The sequence below is a fragment of the Salmo salar genome, chromosome 11 (genome assembly GCF_965601325.2).
Source record: "Salmo salar chromosome 11, fSalSal1, whole genome shotgun sequence".
NCBI lineage: Eukaryota > Metazoa > Chordata > Actinopteri > Salmoniformes > Salmonidae > Salmo > Salmo salar.
In genome coordinates, this window is record NC_138301.1 from 18,368,250 (window position 1) to 18,385,651 (window position 17,402).

The following is a 17,402-nucleotide window of genomic DNA, read 5'->3' on the forward strand; positions in this document are numbered from 1 at the left end:
ATGTGTACGTTATAGGCATACAATCAATTTAGAGAGTGCAAGGGAGCCTCAAATATCATTATTTCGTTTGCGTGGATCAAACAAAAACACCCTAATGATTGGTTGACAATAGAGCCTCCCACAATGGAGGCGATGGCTGCAGGATGAAGTTGGTGAAGAGCCACTGCAGAAACTTGCAGTAAAAATGCATGACCTTTGATCACATGATTTATGTGAAGTTCATGCAGTTGACATGTAGGCTCAAGTCAGACAATTTCTATCCCCATTATACAGGGTCGGCCCTCCCATTAGGAAAGATTAGCCCGCCGCCTATGGCGGCACTTGAAATTGGGGCGGAATTTTGACAATTGGCTGCGGTCCTCCGGCGCCCCTGATCGATTACTACACCGCCCGCGGCATCCCAGCCACCAGCTCATAGCGTTGCTGCAGTTCCCGCCCCCACCCCATTCCCGCTTCTCCCGAAGTTCACTCCCACTATCCTGGTAGCTATGGTGATGTGTGTGAGAGAGAATAAAGTAGACGGCATCAGTCAAAATCATGATTTATGACCCTATGTCCGGCTGGGGCGTACATGCCCAAATAAGGGCACCTGGTCAGGGCATCCTGGCGGGAAGGTGTCACCTGTTCTGTCACGTGTTAGAGTGTGTGTTATTTTATATCTATATTGCATCTATGCCTTTGAAGTTGTCAAGATGATTGATGTGAAGGGACCTCGTTTGAACATTTCAAAGAGGATGGCCCCACACCCCACCTATTTTATTGCTCTTAGGGTTGTTGTTTATAAAGTAGGAATGTCCGGGGGGTGGGGGAAGGTGTTGGAGCCAGACGACTTATAAGACACAGACACACCCAGAACACTAAATAAGATTTTAAAAATAAACATGGATTTTGGTAAAGCAGTGATGACCTTAACAACGGAAGCAGGACAGCGGCTGAAACATAGAGAGAAGGCCCAGTATAAAGAAGCAATATACGATGCGCCAAAAAAGCGGTTTCTATGTGTGTATAGAACCCAAATACCGCCCGCAACTGCACTGAAAGATCAAGTGATGATGTCTAATGGACAGCACTGGGGGTATCAGTTTGATTACCCGGCCCGTAGAGTGAAACTCTATACCGTAGCCGAAGGTGGAGAATACACAGACCAGACTTTAGGAGTGGACTATGGGGCTGAAGACGGTTTTTCGCAAGGTTTTGTGTCCCGAACTGAGAGTTATCACGAAGGGGTATAGCTTGTTCACGGGCTACGAGACCCGTTGGGAAGGTACCCCAGACTCCTCATGAAGAGTATTTCACAGGGTGAAAATACAGAGTAGCTATGGTGACGTGTGTGTTTATATGGGAATATCCATCTGTGAAACATAATTACAAATTAATCTGCCAATTAAATTATTGTATTTTTTTCATGTTCGTGTTTGAAGAAGAAGATTAATATTAGCTAGCTACTACTAGTGGATATCATTTTAGCTAAAAGTAATCTATAGAGATTTGAAACAATTTGTTTCCATGTCTAAGAGACACAAACTATCAGGATGAAAATATTAAAAAACTATGAGAAAGGAGAAACAATCTCTAAACCAAAGAAATTCGATGGTGAAATGTATCAGCGTGCAGAAATGTCCATCAGGCGGGGAGGAGAATGACAAGCCTAGAAGGAGAGGCTATTCATTCGCCGAGAACTACGAGCCCCCGTTCGCTGATTCTAGCAGCGAAGAGGGCAAACCGGAGGAGTCCGAGCCATGCACTTCCACCGATGACGAAAGCTCTCTGGCTGGACAAGAACACCTGGTCGCACCAGGCCTAGCCACACCTCCAAACAATGCCGGCGAAGACCCTTTTATCTTGGACCCAGTCTCAGATTCGTCGCTCCCCGTCCCGGATGACAGTGGTGGTGCTGCTGCTAAATCCGACTCCCAGACCAAAAACATAAAAGATCCCGGTTAGTGGACAAAATATAGGAATGGATCTTTACGGGATATGCTAGTGCAGGCTGGGCCACATCAGGATAAGGAGGGGAATTTCCCAAGAGATGAGGGGCAACGAAAGTTTTCGGTGGCCCACTACAATAGAAGGATGGCGAATGGGGAGAGAGTGCCGAGACCAAGGCGTATCTATTCCAAGCAAAACGATGCAGCCTTCTGTTTTTGCTGCAAACTTTTCTCACACGAGTGCACATCTGCGCTGGTCAAGGATGGAAGCAGGGACTGGAACAATCTGTGCCACCTACTCAACTCGTATGAGAAGTCGCATGACCACCTAGATAGTTTCCAGAGGTGGAAGGTTCTGGAGATCAGGCAGGTGTCCAAGCAAACTCAGATGATTAGATTCCAGGACCATGGACAGCTTCGGAGAGAAAACATCACTGGCTGCAATGCAGCACCACAGCAGAGGAAAGAGGCCACTCTAGCTGGATAAATAAATGTTTGAAACTGATGATGGACAATCAAATTCAATATGTAACTAAACGAAATCCGTTAAGGCCTGGTCATTGACATAAAGCTTATTTTGCACTGCAACGAGGCCCGCCATGCATTTATGACAGCAGTTGTTTCCAAAGCTCAAATGATCTTTCTCTGTTTTACAGTCCTACAGAAATATTAAAATATATGTCAAATACGTTATATAAAAGTGTTATTTTTATTGTTGTAATTGTAACAATTATGGGGTCGTGCCATTTGTGATAGCAGGTGGGATATTATTAATAAGAAACTCGTTTTCCTACTATAGGTAGTAGGTTGCATAGTGATAGCAACATTGTAACTCTCCGATGCAGGGGTTAAATATAATTGGAGCTTATTTCTTCATCTTCCAATAAATAAGTGGTAATCCTACCTGTTTCACAGACACAATTATCAAATCCATAGATGTCGGTATAGCCAAATACTAAAATACTGTCGCATGCACTGATTAAATACCTGGGAATGTCTGGGAAGGGCTTGGTGTGTTTGACTAAGACCAGGGCTCGAATTGAGTGAGGGTATCACATACCCTTTGTTAATGAAAATGATATCTATTGTTTGCTTTATATTTTGAAATAAATACATAAAACGTATCCAAATTATATCAAGCGTTCTATAACAATGCTTAACCCGGTGATGCCTTATGGTAGAAACAAGCTCTAAAGATGTGACTCCGATGCATATCGGGATATATTGAGTCCTCTCTATGACAATCTGAAGCTAAACTGCAGCCTATAATATTCGAGGAGATACATTTTTTTTTGACTTTGCTATTCTGTCTTTATTAATTGAGATTTTCTCTTTCTGAAAAGAGAAGATGTTTGTTTAAACCCAGGCAGCTTTTAGGGAAGAACTTATGTTGTTGGGTTATACAGTCCCTTGCAAAAGTATTCATCCCCCTTGGCGTTTTTCCTATTTTGTTGCATTACAACCTGTAAATTAAACAGAATTTTATTTGGATTTAATGTAATGGACATACACAAAATAGTTTCAATTGGTGAAGTGAAATGGAAAAAATAACTTGTTTCAAACAATTCTAAAAAATAAAAAACGGAAAAGTGGTGCGTGCATAGTATTCACCCCCTTTGCTATGAAGCCCCTAACAAGATCTGGTGCAACCAATTACCTTCCAAAGTCACATAATTAGTTAACCTTTTTGGGATAGGAGGTAGTATTTTCACGGCCGGATAAAAAACGTACCCGATTTAATCTGGTTACTACTCCTGCCCAGAAACTAGAATATGCATAAAATAGTCATATGTTTGAGAAATTGACTTTATAGCATTTTTAAGGTATTTGTATTTCGCGCCACGCTCTACCATTGGATATTGGTGAGGCGTTCCGCTAGCAGAACGTCTGTCCCTAACAGGTTAAATAAAGTCCACCTGTGTGGAATCAAAGTGTCACATGATCTGTCACATTATCTCAGTGTATATACACCTGTTCTGAATGGCCCCAGAGTCTGCAACACCACTAAGCAAGTGGCACCACCAAGCAAGCGGCACCATGAAGACCAAGGAGCTCTCCAAACAGGTCAGGGAAAAAGTTGTGGAGAAGTACAGATCAGGGTTGGGTTATAAAAAAAGATCAGAAACTTTGAACATCCCACAAAGCACCATTAAATCCATTATAAAACAAATGGAAAGAATATGGCACCACAACAAACCTGCCAAGAGAGGGCTGCCCACCAAAACTCAGGGACCAGGCAAGGAGGGCATTAATCAGAGAGGCAACAAAGAGACCAAAGATAACCCTGAAGGAGGTGCAAAGATCCACAGCGGAGATTGGAGTATCTGTCGATAGGACCACTTTAAGCCGTACACTCCACAGAGCTGGGCTTTATGGAAGAGTGGCCAGAAAAAAAGCCATTGCTTAATTAAAAAAATAAGCATATTGTAGACTCACCAAACATATGGAAGAAGGAACTCTGGTCAGATGAGACTAAAATTGAGCTTTTTGGCAATCAAGGAAAACGCTATTTCTGGCACAAACTCAACACCTCTCATCACCCCAAGAACCCCATCCCCACAGTGAAACATGGTGGTGGAAGCATCATGCTGGTGGGATGTTTTTCATCAGCAGGGACTGGGAATCTGGTCAGAATTGAATGAATGATGGATGGCGCAAAATACAGGGAAATTCTTGAGGGAAACCTGTTTCAGTCTTCCAGAGATTTAAGACTGGGACAGAGGTTCACCTTCCAGCAGGACAATGACCCTTAGCATACTGCTAAAGCAACACTTGAATGGTTTAAGGGGAAACATTTAAATGTCTTGGAATGGCCTAGTCAAAGCCCAGACCTCAATCCAATTGGGAATCTGTGGTATGACTTAAAGGTTGCTGTACACCAACGGAATCCATCCAACTTGAAGGAGCTGGAGCAATTTTGCCTTGAAGAATGGGCAAAAATCCCAGTGGCTAGATGTGCCAAGCTTACAGAGATAAATCCCAAGAGACTTGCAGCTGTAATTGCTGCAAAAGGTGGGTCTACAAAGTATTGACTTTTGGGGGGGGGGGGGGGGGGGGGTGAATAGTTATGCACGCTCAAGCTCAGTTTTTTTGTCTTATTTCTTGTTTGCTTCACAATAAAAAATATTTTGCATCTTCAAATGATACGAACCCCCTCAAAAATCTATTTTTATTCCAGGTTGTAAGGCAACAAAATAGGAAAAATTTCAAAGGGGGTGAATACTTTCGCAAGCCATTGTATAACGGACGAGTAGCCAGCAGTTGAAGCTTACAGTTTTCTGCGTCAGTAGAGCCTCTGTCTGGGTAGGAAAGGTAACTTTTGAAAGTCCATGCTTTGATTGATAAGGATGTCTAAGATGTAATTATTTTTGTCTCGCCTAGAGTGGCAGAATGTCCAGGGCATTGGTGATTTTATCGATGTAATCAGATTGAAAACATTAGGCTATGTTATTGACATTGAACTGATTATATAGCCTACTCATCAGATGTGTTAAAATTGTATTTAATTTGTAGCATAGGCCTATTATTTGGGCTGCTATTATGTTCTGTTCCTCCAACTTTTAGCTGACAAAAATGGGGGGGGGGGGGGGGGGGGGGGGGGGGGGCTGCAGAACGTCTTGGACCGGCCCTGTCATTATGCAATAAGCTTTGAAAGGTGGTGAGCGACTTGATAAAAGCGATCTGCTCGAACGCATCCATTCTATATGCTGACAAGTCTTCGGGCTTGAAAACAGAAATAGAAGGAGCATTTGAAAATTGTGGGAGCCAACGCGGATGTCTAGAGTCTATACTGATTTCGCCTCTTCCTCTCTGATTTCCGAGATTATTACAAATACCTACGAACTGATTTACAGCCAGACGGGCTCTGAAATAGCTTTCATTTAAAATTCTTTGTTCTTTGGATGAAAACCGGTACGTAAGCCTTCAATTAAATTAGGTCCGCATGTATGGATTCTGTCGTGACGTTGTTGGTTCACACTCACGACAGATTGTTGATTCGGAGCTACAATAATACAATGTTAACGTGTAGCCTAACATTAGGATGTGAAATATGTTTCACCTCTGCAAAATCTACAGAATTTGATAATTTCTCAACGTTCAAGAGACATTTATATCGGAGAAGATAATCATTTATCTCTCAGAATGAAAGATTATACTGTATTACGTAATCAATCTTTTGTTATGAAAAGTTGTTTAAACTTTAAAGTATCAATATTGTGGATAGTGTAGGGACTTATTCGTAGCGAAAAAAATTATATTAAGCGTCACAATCAAGCCTGTTTTAAATTTTTCTCATGTAAAAAAAAGTATTTCTCCGACAGAGTGAAAGATTATACTGTATTACATAATCAACCTTTTGACATAACTTGTCTAAACTTTAAAGTAGGCCAGTCAATATTGTGGACAGTGTAGGGACTTATTTGTAGCCTAAAGAAAAAACACTTAGGCCTGTTTTAATTCTTCATGTCAAAACGTAATTTTATTAGATTTATTTGACCTTATTTTTGTATATTTCAGGTAAACTTGATGCAGGTTTATGTGAATCAGCTATTGAAGATGAGTCTCCCTGGTATCTTCATTGTCACCATGTTGACACTCTCAATTCCTGCTGTCCATGGTGGGAAAGTCCTGCTGTTTCCTCAAGACGGCAGCCACTGGGTCAACATGAAGATCATTATTGAAGCGCTGCATTCAAGAGGTCACAGTGTGTCAGTAGTACGGCCATCAGACAGCTGGTACATCAAGGAAACCTCCCCTCACTACAGTTCAATCACAATTGATATTCCAGGTGGAGCTGATGAGGAATTCTTTCGCTCATTTGTATCAAGACTAATACAGATAAAGAGAGAGGGAAAGTCTGCTTGGACTCGTTTTAGTTTGGAAATGGAGTTGAAGGACGGGTTTTTTGAAATTCACCGCAAAGTGTGTGAGATGATAATCAAAATGTTAGAGAATAAACAGTTGATGCAGTCTATTAGAGAAACCAAGTATGACTTGGTTCTGACAGACCCATTAAATGGGGGAGGCGTTGTGCTGGCGCACTATTTAAATGTGCCCCTTGTTTTCAATGTTAGATGGACTATAGGTGGTGAGGGTCATTTTGTTATTGCTCCCTCTCCGCTATCTTATGTTCCATTTCCTGTTGCAGAGTTAACAGACAAGATGAGTTTTTTTCAGAGAGTCCGTAACTTCCTTGTTTATATTATCAGACAGTATATGTACAGACAGACAGTGGGACCTCATTATTCCGCTTTGGTTAGTCGTTACTTTGGTACTGAGGTCAACTACTTCTCATTGTTTCAAGCTGCTGATTTATGGCTCATGAGAGTTGACTTTGTGTTTGAGTTCCCTCGCCCCACCATGCCTAATGTTATCTATATGGGAGGGTTCCAATGTAAACCTGCCAAGCCTCTTCCCCAAGAACTAGAGGAGTTTGTTCAGAGTTCTGGGGTGAATGGAGTCATTATCATGTCTTTGGGGACTTTAATTGGACAACTTCCACATGATATAGCTGATGAGATAGCTGCTGCTTTTTCCCATCTGCCTCAGAAGGTAATCTGGAGGTACAAAGGAGATAGGCCAGCTACTCTGGGCAACAACACCTTACTAGTTGACTGGATGCCTCAGAATGATCTTTTAGGACACCCTATGACAAGACTGTTTGTAGCTCACGGAGGAACAAATGGGATTTTCGAGGCTATCTACCACGGTGTTCCAATAGTAGGCCTTCCTCTGGTGTTCGACCAACCTGAAAATCTTTCTAGAATGAAATTGAAGGGTATAGCAAAGGTTGTGGATTTAGCAACACTAGATAGAAACATATTCTCCCAGGCCTTACAGGAAGTTCTGAATGAGCCATCCTACAGGACGAACATGCAGAGACTCTCCAGGCTACACAGGGACGTGCCAATGGAGCCCCTGGACACTGCCCTCTTCTGGATTGAGTTTGTCATGAGACACAAAGGTGCTGCTCACCTGCGTACAGAGTCCTACAGAATGCCCTGGTTCTCCTACCACTCTGTAGATGTAATGGTGTTTTTACTGACTGTTGTGTTATTTACTCTGCTGGCTTTCATTGGCATTATCAGATGTTTCTGTTGCAGGTCATGTTTGAAAATAAAAATGAAAGAGGAATGATTATGGGTTTCATCTGTACATATTGTGGTACAACAATATGTTTTTACTTGTTGTCTCACTCATTATACTCTTTGTTCGCATGACAAATATATGTGGCATTTATGTAGGCATGCAGTATTGTTGACAGATGTTTTATCTATTTGCTTTTTGAAGATTTTGCTAAACAAACAACTGTACTTTAACTGTTCAGCCCGTTTCATCAAAGGTTTGAATAGGAAAGTCACAATGTGCACTTTAAAAATGAATGCTGTTATAGTTGTGTGTAGCTGCTTTCTTTGTGGAGGTCATTTCAAAAGAACAAAGAACTTTCAGTTTGTCGTTATACAGACTTTCACGACAACATCATTCTTCATTCATTCAAGAAGGGTTGAAAATTCAGAGGTAATATGATCCTGTGAGATCTGAGGAGGAATGTGAAGGGATTTTCATACTGATGCATATAAAATGACAGTATTGATCTGCAATAAATAAGCCAACCAAGGTGGTCTGAATAGAGCAGAAGATGTGTTTCTATTGTCTGACTTTTCTCTAAAGCACTCTGCTTGGAAGCCTCACTTAGTTTTTTGTTCACAGTGGCTTCAGGACAAATCTCTGAATGTCCTTGAGTGGCCCAGCCAGAGCCTGGACTTGAACCCAATCAAATATCTCTGGAGAGATCTGGAAATAGCTGTACATCAACGCTCCCCATCCAAGAAGACTCAATGCTGTAATCGCTGCCAAAGGTGCTTCAACAAAGTACTGAGTTATGTAAATGTGTGTTTTTTTGTAATGCATTTGCAAACATTTCTAAAAACCTGTTTTTGCTTTGTCATTATGGTGTATTGTGTGTAGATTGATGAGGGGAAAAAACAATTTATTCAATTTTAGAATAAGGCTGTAACATAACAAAATCTGGAAAAAGTCAAGGGGTCTGAATACTTTCCAAAGGTACAGTACCATACTCTGGAATTGTTATCTTCACATTGCCAAAACATCATCATCCCTCAACAACTTCAAGCGAAGACTGGGGGTCAGCCTGATGAACCAATCTACTCAGTAATCTCCTCCATATTGCCTAACTCTCATATAAGCAATTGGGCTTCCAACACCACCTGCTCACTGTTGTTTTTTTATAGTTTTTTTTGTCTGTATTGTTATCTACACTTTTTTTCTTTAGTGCAAATAAATAAAAGCACCAATGGCCTCATGGTAACATCCATGAGCGGTTTCATTCCTGTCCTGCAGTTTAGAAGTATTATTGTATCTTTGATGTGTCTGGGTGGTTAAATACATCATCATTTACATCATTTACATTTACGTCATTTAGCAGACGCTCTTATCCAGAGCGACTTACAACTTGACGATGCTTAAATAGATATTCAATCTGTGATTTGTTATTGTTACCCATCTACCAATCACTTTCCCTTCTTTATTAGGCTTTCGAAAGGCTCCCTGGTCTTTGTTGTTGAATCTGTGCTTGAAATTCTATTCTTGCCTGAGGGACCTTGCAGATGTTCTATGTATTATTTTATTTAACCTTTTATTTAACTAGGCAAGTTAATTAAGAACAAATTCTTATTTACAATGACTGCCTACCCCGGCCAAACCCTCCCCTAAGCCGGACGATGCTGGGCCAATTGTGCACCACCTTATGGACTTCCAATCACGGCCAGTTGTGATAAAGCCCGGGATCGAACCCGGGTCTGAAGTGACGCCTCTAGCACTTCAATGCAGTGCCTTAGACCGTTGAGCCATTCAGGAGGCCCATGTATGGGGACAGAGGAAGGGTTAGTCATACAAAAATCATGTCAACCCCTTTTATTATATGATTTGTTAAGACAGATTTTACTCCTGAACTAATTAGGCTTGCCTAAACAAAGAATACAGAATATTTATGCAACGACTATATTTTGGTTATGATTTTTTTTATTAAAAAAAAAAGATTTTTCTTCCACTATGACATTACAGAGTATTTTGTGTAGATTGCTGCCAAAAATATATAATTACATCCATTTTAATCCAACTTTAACACAGTAAAATGTGAAGAAATCCACAGGGTGTGAATACTTTTGCAAGGCACTGTATATATATTTTAGGGCTGTCAGAGTTAACTTTTTGTAATTTTAGTTCACACATTTCTTTCGTTTGACAGACCAATCTCTTTTTTTTTTTTTAACACAAAACATTTTTGGGGGTCTTCATTCAAGGTTAAGGTTAGGCATAAGGTTATCAGTATGGATCAAATCAAATTTATTGGTCACATACACATATTTAGCAGATGTTATTGCGGGTGTAGTGAAATGCTTGTGTTCCTAGCTCCAACAGTGCAGTAGTATCAAACAATTCACAACAATACACAAATCTTAAAGTAAAAGAATGGAATTAAGAAATATATCAATATTAGGACGATCAATGTCGGAGTGGCATTGACTAAAATACAGTAGAATAGAATACAGTATATACATATGAGATGAGTAAAGCAGTATGTAAACATTATTAAAGTGGCCAGTGATTGCATGTCTATCTATATCGGACAGCAGCCTCTAAGGTGCAGGGTTGTGTAGCTAGGTGGTAGCCGGCAAGTGATGGCTATTTAACAGTCTGATGGCCTTGAGATAGAAGCTGTTTTTCAGTCTCCTGTACTGACCTTGCCTTATGGATGATAGTGGGGTGAACAGGCCATGGCTTGGGTGGTTGATGTCCTTGATGATCTTTTTAGCCTTCCTGTGACATCGGGTGCTGTAGGTGTCCTGGAGGGCAGGCAGTGTGCCCTCGGTGATGCGTTGGGCAGACCGTACCACTCTCTGGAGAGCCCTGCGGTTGCGAGCGGTGCAGTTGCCGTACCAGGTGGTGATACAGCCCGACAGGATGCTCTAAATTGTGCCAAATTTCTTCAGCCTCCTGAGGTTGAAGAGGCGCTGATACCTTCTTCATCACAATGTCTGTGTGGGTGGACCAATTCAGACTGTCAGTGATGTGTACGCCGAGGAACTTGAAGCTTTCCACCTTCTCCACTGCAGTCCCGTCGATGTGGATAGGGGCGTGCTCCCTCTGCCATTTTCTGAATTCCACGATCAGCTCCTTCGTTTTGTTGACGTTGAGGGAGAGGTTATTTTCCTATCACGACTCCGCCAGGGCCCTCCTCCCTGTAGGTTGTCTCGTCATTGTTGGTAATCAGGCCTACTACTGTTGTCATCTGCAAACTTGATGATTGAGTTGGAGGCGTGCGTGGCCACGCGGTTATGGGTGAACAGGGAGTACAGGAGGCGGCTGAGCACGCACCCTTGTGGGGCCCCTGTGTTGAGGATCAGCGAAGTGGAAGTGTTGTTTCCTACCTTCACCACCTGGGGCCGGCCCATCAGGAAGTCCATGACCCAGTTGCACAGGGCAGGGTTCAGACCCAGGGCCCCGAGCTTAATGATGAGCTTGGCGTTGAAGGCTGAACTATAGTCAATGAACAGCATTCTAATGTAGATATTCCTCTTGTCCCAATGGGATAGGATAGTGTGCAGTGCGATGGCGATTGCATCGTCTGTGGGTCTATTAGGGCGGTAAGCAAATTGAACTGGGTCTAGGGTGTTAGGTAAGGTAGAGGTGATATGATCCTTAACTAGCCTCTCAAAGAACTTCATGATGACAGAAGTGAGTGCTATGGGCGATAGTCATTTAGTTCAGTTACCTTTGCTTTTTTGGGTACAGGAATAATGATGGACATCTTGTAGCAAGTGGGGACAGCAGACTGGGATAGGGAGAGATTGAATATGTCTGTAAACACTCCAGCATGCTCTGAGAACGCGGCTAGGGATACCGTCTGGGCTGGCAGCCTTGCGATGGTTAACACACTTAAATGTCTTACTCATGTCGGCCACGGAGAACGAGAGCCCACAGTAATAGCCTCTGTCTGTAAGATAAAAGTAATTAGCACAACTACCTTACCATAAAGACAAAGAAATGAATGACACATTTATTTGGGTTGTACACAACACTGTCATGACGTTGGCCTGTGGGTAAGGTTTATGACCCCCCCATAAATACCTTTCTCCCTTCCCCTCTCTTTCTGACCCTACTGACGGACTGCTGTCCTGAAGGACTGCTGTCCTGTTAAATATAGAGTCTGGGAACATCAAACAAATGGTGAAAGGAACCATATTTTGGTAATAAAACCAGTTGGAAATATACTTTGGAACGTAATGAGTATGGATGTCAGTTCGGTTGTCATCTGAGACATTATGACTGATGACAGGACGACATAAACTGTACCTGGGAAAGTATACACCCTCTAGTTATCAGAGTCACATGGAATTGTTATGCAATTGAAATGTTTGATATTGAAATTGTTTGTTAGGAGATTAAATGTCATTTTAGCTTCCAAATGAGAGAATTGGGTTTTCATAAGGAAAGTGCCCTGCTTGATCAGTGGCCCACCCCTGTGAAGAGACAGGGGTTATAAACGATGAAACACATCCTTCCCCCTCTCCACTATATAAGCCTTTGACGAAAAGATAACCACATGTTCCAGTACGTGAGGTCTGCAACCTCTACGTTAGAAGGACACACGTCAAGTACAGAACTAAGCCAACCTCGGCATGAGCTTTGGTGGCGAATGGTATGAACTTTGAGCTTAATCACTACAGAAGTGATACTTCCTAGCCGTTGAGTTAGCAGCGGCCGCTGAAGACGTGGGCTAGGAAAGGACGGACGACGGATCCAGTCTAACAAACAGACGAAGATACCACCACGTATCCAATTTACCACCAGAGACATTCTTCCGAGGACAGGAAGATCTGTTGGCCAACCCGGCCAGCATCTACGACCAATCTACCGAAGCGCAGCTCAGAGTAAATATTTATTGCATTTTCCTTTTCCAAATGGGCGGTAATTTAGAATGCATAAGATATGTATTTACGATAGCATAGCTGCTGTTTCTTTGTTCCTAAGTCTTCCCGCTCTTTCATTCAAGCCCAACCCCCTTTCTTTGTGTAACCAGCTTTCATACAGGTTCCGTCCGCTAGGGACGTTTTCTGTATGACATCATTTGTATTCTGTGTATTGTAATTCTGTGTGATTGGTTTAGGTATTTAGTAAATAAATAATTAAACCCAATTTTTGTATTGCTGATTCAACTTGTTAGCCAGAGTTCGTGAAGATAACCAAGAATTTACAACTTTCATTATGAGACTGAAAATAAGATGATTAAGATGATGGCTATCGATGTAAAAGATTACTAAGTATTTTAAGACTTTATTCGGAAGATAACAGCTCTATAAACGTTCTTCCGTGGTGCCCCGACTTTCTAGTTAATTACATTTACATGATTAGCTTAATCAGCTAATATTAATTACAGAGAAAGGATTTTATAGAATAGCATGAAATATCACTTAATCTGGCATAGCCAAAGACACGACAACACATACAGATGCGGTAAAATATATGGTCACTTTTGCACAATTCATTATTTCTTCTAAAATAAGTTGAAATAAAAAAAAAACTTTAGGTGTTCACACGTGTATCTGTTTGATTTGCAACTGCACAGGAACAAAACAAAATAGATCACTTCAAAGTGAAAACATGGCCTGGACAAAATTATTCTAAATTATAATGAATTTATTTGGAGGCAAGGGATTCTCGTTTTCTGTGTAATTTATCTCACCTGTGGTAAATTGCAGGTGCCTACAGGGTAACGATATCCATTCTAATTCACTCCATTGTAAACTGCAAAGGTGCAAATATATTTGACTGCATCTGTAGGCCTATTGTGGACTATAACTTCATATCATATCTAATCAATCTCATTCCTTGAGCACTACATTTATTACCAATGATGTATAATCATTGACACCAAGTGCTTCTTGCATGTGACAATGTCATGGATGCATTTACTCCAGCATTTAGCTATGTATTTTTTGTATTATTTCATGCCCATCTCACTGTTAAAGGGGTAATCTGCAGTTTCGACAACAACAAAGTGGTCACACCCCACCACTGTTTTGGTAAACAGCTGAGGGATGGGGCTGGAGAAATGAAACCATGCTAAAATAAGGCTATATAGTGCTTGTTTACAATTAAATTCTTTACAAACAATTAAGTAATACAAGGTTATATTTTCTAATAGGGTTAGACAGTTTAACTAAATGAGGCATTGATAAATGATATTCTTCAAGAATGAATGGGTATTATTAATAGATGTACCAATTATTAATTATTATTAATGTACCGTAATTTCCGGACTATTAAGCGCACCTGAATATAAGCCGCACCCACTGAATTTTAAAAATATATATATTTTGAACATAAATAAGCTGCACATGTCTATAAGCCGCAGGTGCCTACCGGTACACTGAAACAAATGAACTTTACGCAGGCTTTAACGAAACATGGCTTGTAACAAAAATAAATAGGCTTTAACGAAACACGGTTTGTAACAAAAATAAATAGGCTTTAACGAAACACGGCTTGTAACAAAAAATAAAAAAATAGCAGTAAGCTTTAGTTGTCTTTTTGCACTGAGTCAATTCCTCACGCTGCTGTTTCCAACGTCTTATCATCGACTCATTAAGACCAAGCTCCCGTGCAGCAGCTCTATTTCCTTTTACAACAGCCAGATCAATCGCCTTCAACTTGAAAGCTGCATCATATGCATTTCTCCATGTCTTTGCCATGATGAGGGTGACAAAATGACTACCGTAATCAGAATGATGGGAAGTTTGAGAGCGCTCGATTTAATCTAAACAGTAAACAAAAAAGTTGTTTGACCTTAACCCGTTCAGCAATTTCATTGGTCTAATGAAAGCTTCATGCCGCCAAAAAACTGAGCACGTCACAGAATGTGTTTTTTTGGAAGAAAAAAATTTGAAAGCGGGAAAAATCCATATATTAGCCGCGTCATTGTTTAAGCCGCGAGGTTCAAAGCCTAGGAAAAAGTTGCGGCTTATAGCCCGGAATTTACGGTATGTACCTATTGCAAATTTCCCCTTTAAGAGGAACTCTCCACTTCAAATGTCCTACAAACATAGAGATAGTTAGAGGATGCAAGATTGTATCTATCCCATTAGGGTGTCTGTGAGAGCATCCCCAGTTTTAAGTATTCAATTTTGTTCTTCTTCTACTTCTATGAGTTGGTAAACAAACTAAAAGGGTGCCTACTGCCACCAGTTGTGGGTTGTTTGAACAGGTATAAAGTCAAGGTTGGCGATTTACTGCCACCTGCAGTTATGGAACATTTTCTCACAAGTATAATTAATTGGCTGATCCCTCTTGATGACCTGGATTAAATTATGTGATCCTTCCTTAGAGTAACTGTCCAGTGAAAATCTCACTTTTAAAAGTTCATATTCTGTTTACATACTCAAATAATATTGTTGACTCCAATACTCGTATTTGTAGCTAAAGCATAAATAGGAGAAAAAACACTTAAAACCCCCCACCTAAAACTTGTCTCAAACAGACCGTTTCACAAATGTTTGCTATTTTCTCATAGAGGATGATGCCATCCTCCTGAGGAGGATGAGCTGGCCAATCAGCGGCCTACTCGCATGAATATTTTGAATGACCTGTTTATGCCCACATCATTCTGTTGTTGGGGTACGCCCACACCATGCCAACACAGAAAAGCTGCTTTTTAAAACATACTTAATTACCATTTTCTGGAAGGAAAACTATTTCACTCAAATTGTAATTCATTATAGGTCATATTTCATAGAAATCTGGAAACAATTGACAGTTACTTTAACCCACCCAGTTAACAACTTCAAAATGGTGAAAGTCCTCAATAGAGAGAAATGGTAATGGCGTCTTACTCCGTAGGCACCAACTCCATCATGGTTTGTTGGACAAAGCCTATGAGGAAAATGAATCGAGTTTTTGTAGGGATTTTGAATAAACAGCGGAAATAAGGTCTGTGGTAAACGCAGGTTTAGGAGATCTTATACGTTTTGTTCTGTGTGATCATTTTAATCAGCTAACGTCATTGTTTGTGAATTTTGAAGAATTTATGTTATTAAAAAAGCACATAAAGGCTTCATCATTCATGAAGGTAAAGTTAACTGACTGTTATTATCTCATAGATCAAAGCGTATAAGATCTGTTAAGCCAGTGTTAACCTCAGTCCTTATTTTCAACTTTTATTCCAAAACCTTATTCTTTCCCCATTCATTGTTCCCATTGGGATGGCTGAACGAACCAGAGGTAAGTAATTTCCGGGTTTTAGGATTACAAACTGGCAAGCTCTATGGCGTTTCCCATGCTAAAACTGGATTTGGGTAATAGAGTTCTCTATCTATCTCTATGCTACGAACACACCCAGAACGCGCTTCGATGCAATTACGCAACATTTTTGAGTGGTAAGGCTAAAGTGAAGTCGGGGAAGGTTCATCTGCAACAACTGAAAGTCGGACAGTAAAATAGTTTTCCAACAGCAAGGTGCAGATCAGCATGGCAGTTGCCATTATAAACGTTTTTCTTTATAATGTTGAAATAAAATGTCTCCAACCCCCATATCACAAATTGAAATCATATGTATATACATTGTAGGCCTACAATCAATGGAGAGAGCCTCAAATATCATTATTTTGTATATACCCACTGTTTGGCATGAATAGCGGCAAAGTTGCCTGTTTTAGTCATGTTTGCTGTGGGTCAAACAAAAACATCCCAATGAGTGGTTGATAATAGAGCCTCCCACAATAGAGGAGATGGCTGCAGGATGAGGTTGGTGAAGAGCAACTGCAGAAACTTGCGGTCAAAACTTGTTATCCCTATAATGCAATAAGGCGGTGACCGACTTGACAAAAGTGATCCGCTCGAACGCGCCCATTCCCTATATTGACATGGATCCTGTCTTGAAAAACCTGAGCGTTTGAAAATTGCGGGTGGGGCAACGTGGATGTCTAGAGACCAAACTATACTGACTTCACCTTTCCGCTCTGGTTTCCGAGATTATTACAAATACCTACGAACTGATTTACAGCCATAATAGGCTTTCAAATAGTCTTAATTTCAAATTATTTTGGATGAAAACTGGAACGTAAGCCTACAGTTAAATTAATTTCGAATGTATGGATTCTGTCAAGACAGATAATTTATTTCGGAGCTACTGTCAAATATAATACAATGTTAACGTGTATCCTAACATTATGATGTAAAATAAGTATGAATTGGTTCTGACAGACCCATTAAATGGGGGAGGCATTGTGCTAGCGCACTATTTAAATGTGCCCCTTGTTTTCAATGTTAGATGGACTATAGGTGGTGAGGGTCATTTTGTTATTGCTCCCTCTCTGCTATCTTATGTTCCATTTCCAGTTGCAGAGTTAACAGACAAGATGAGTTTTTTCAGAGGGTCCGTAACTTCCTTGTTTA

The 17,402-nt window shown here is 40.8% G+C and overlaps 1 pseudogene across 1 annotated transcript; it reads left to right on the forward strand.

The window, feature by feature from the left end:
- Positions 1–5,611: 5,611 nt before the first annotated feature.
- LOC106562130 (UDP-glucuronosyltransferase 2C1 pseudogene) lies at positions 5,612–8,641 on the forward strand (annotated as a pseudogene). The gene is made up of 2 exons (XR_014379347.1): positions 5,612–5,840; positions 6,447–8,641. The product of XR_014379347.1 is annotated as a UDP-glucuronosyltransferase 2C1 pseudogene (transcript).
- The last annotated feature ends 8,761 nt before the right edge of the window (positions 8,642–17,402 follow it).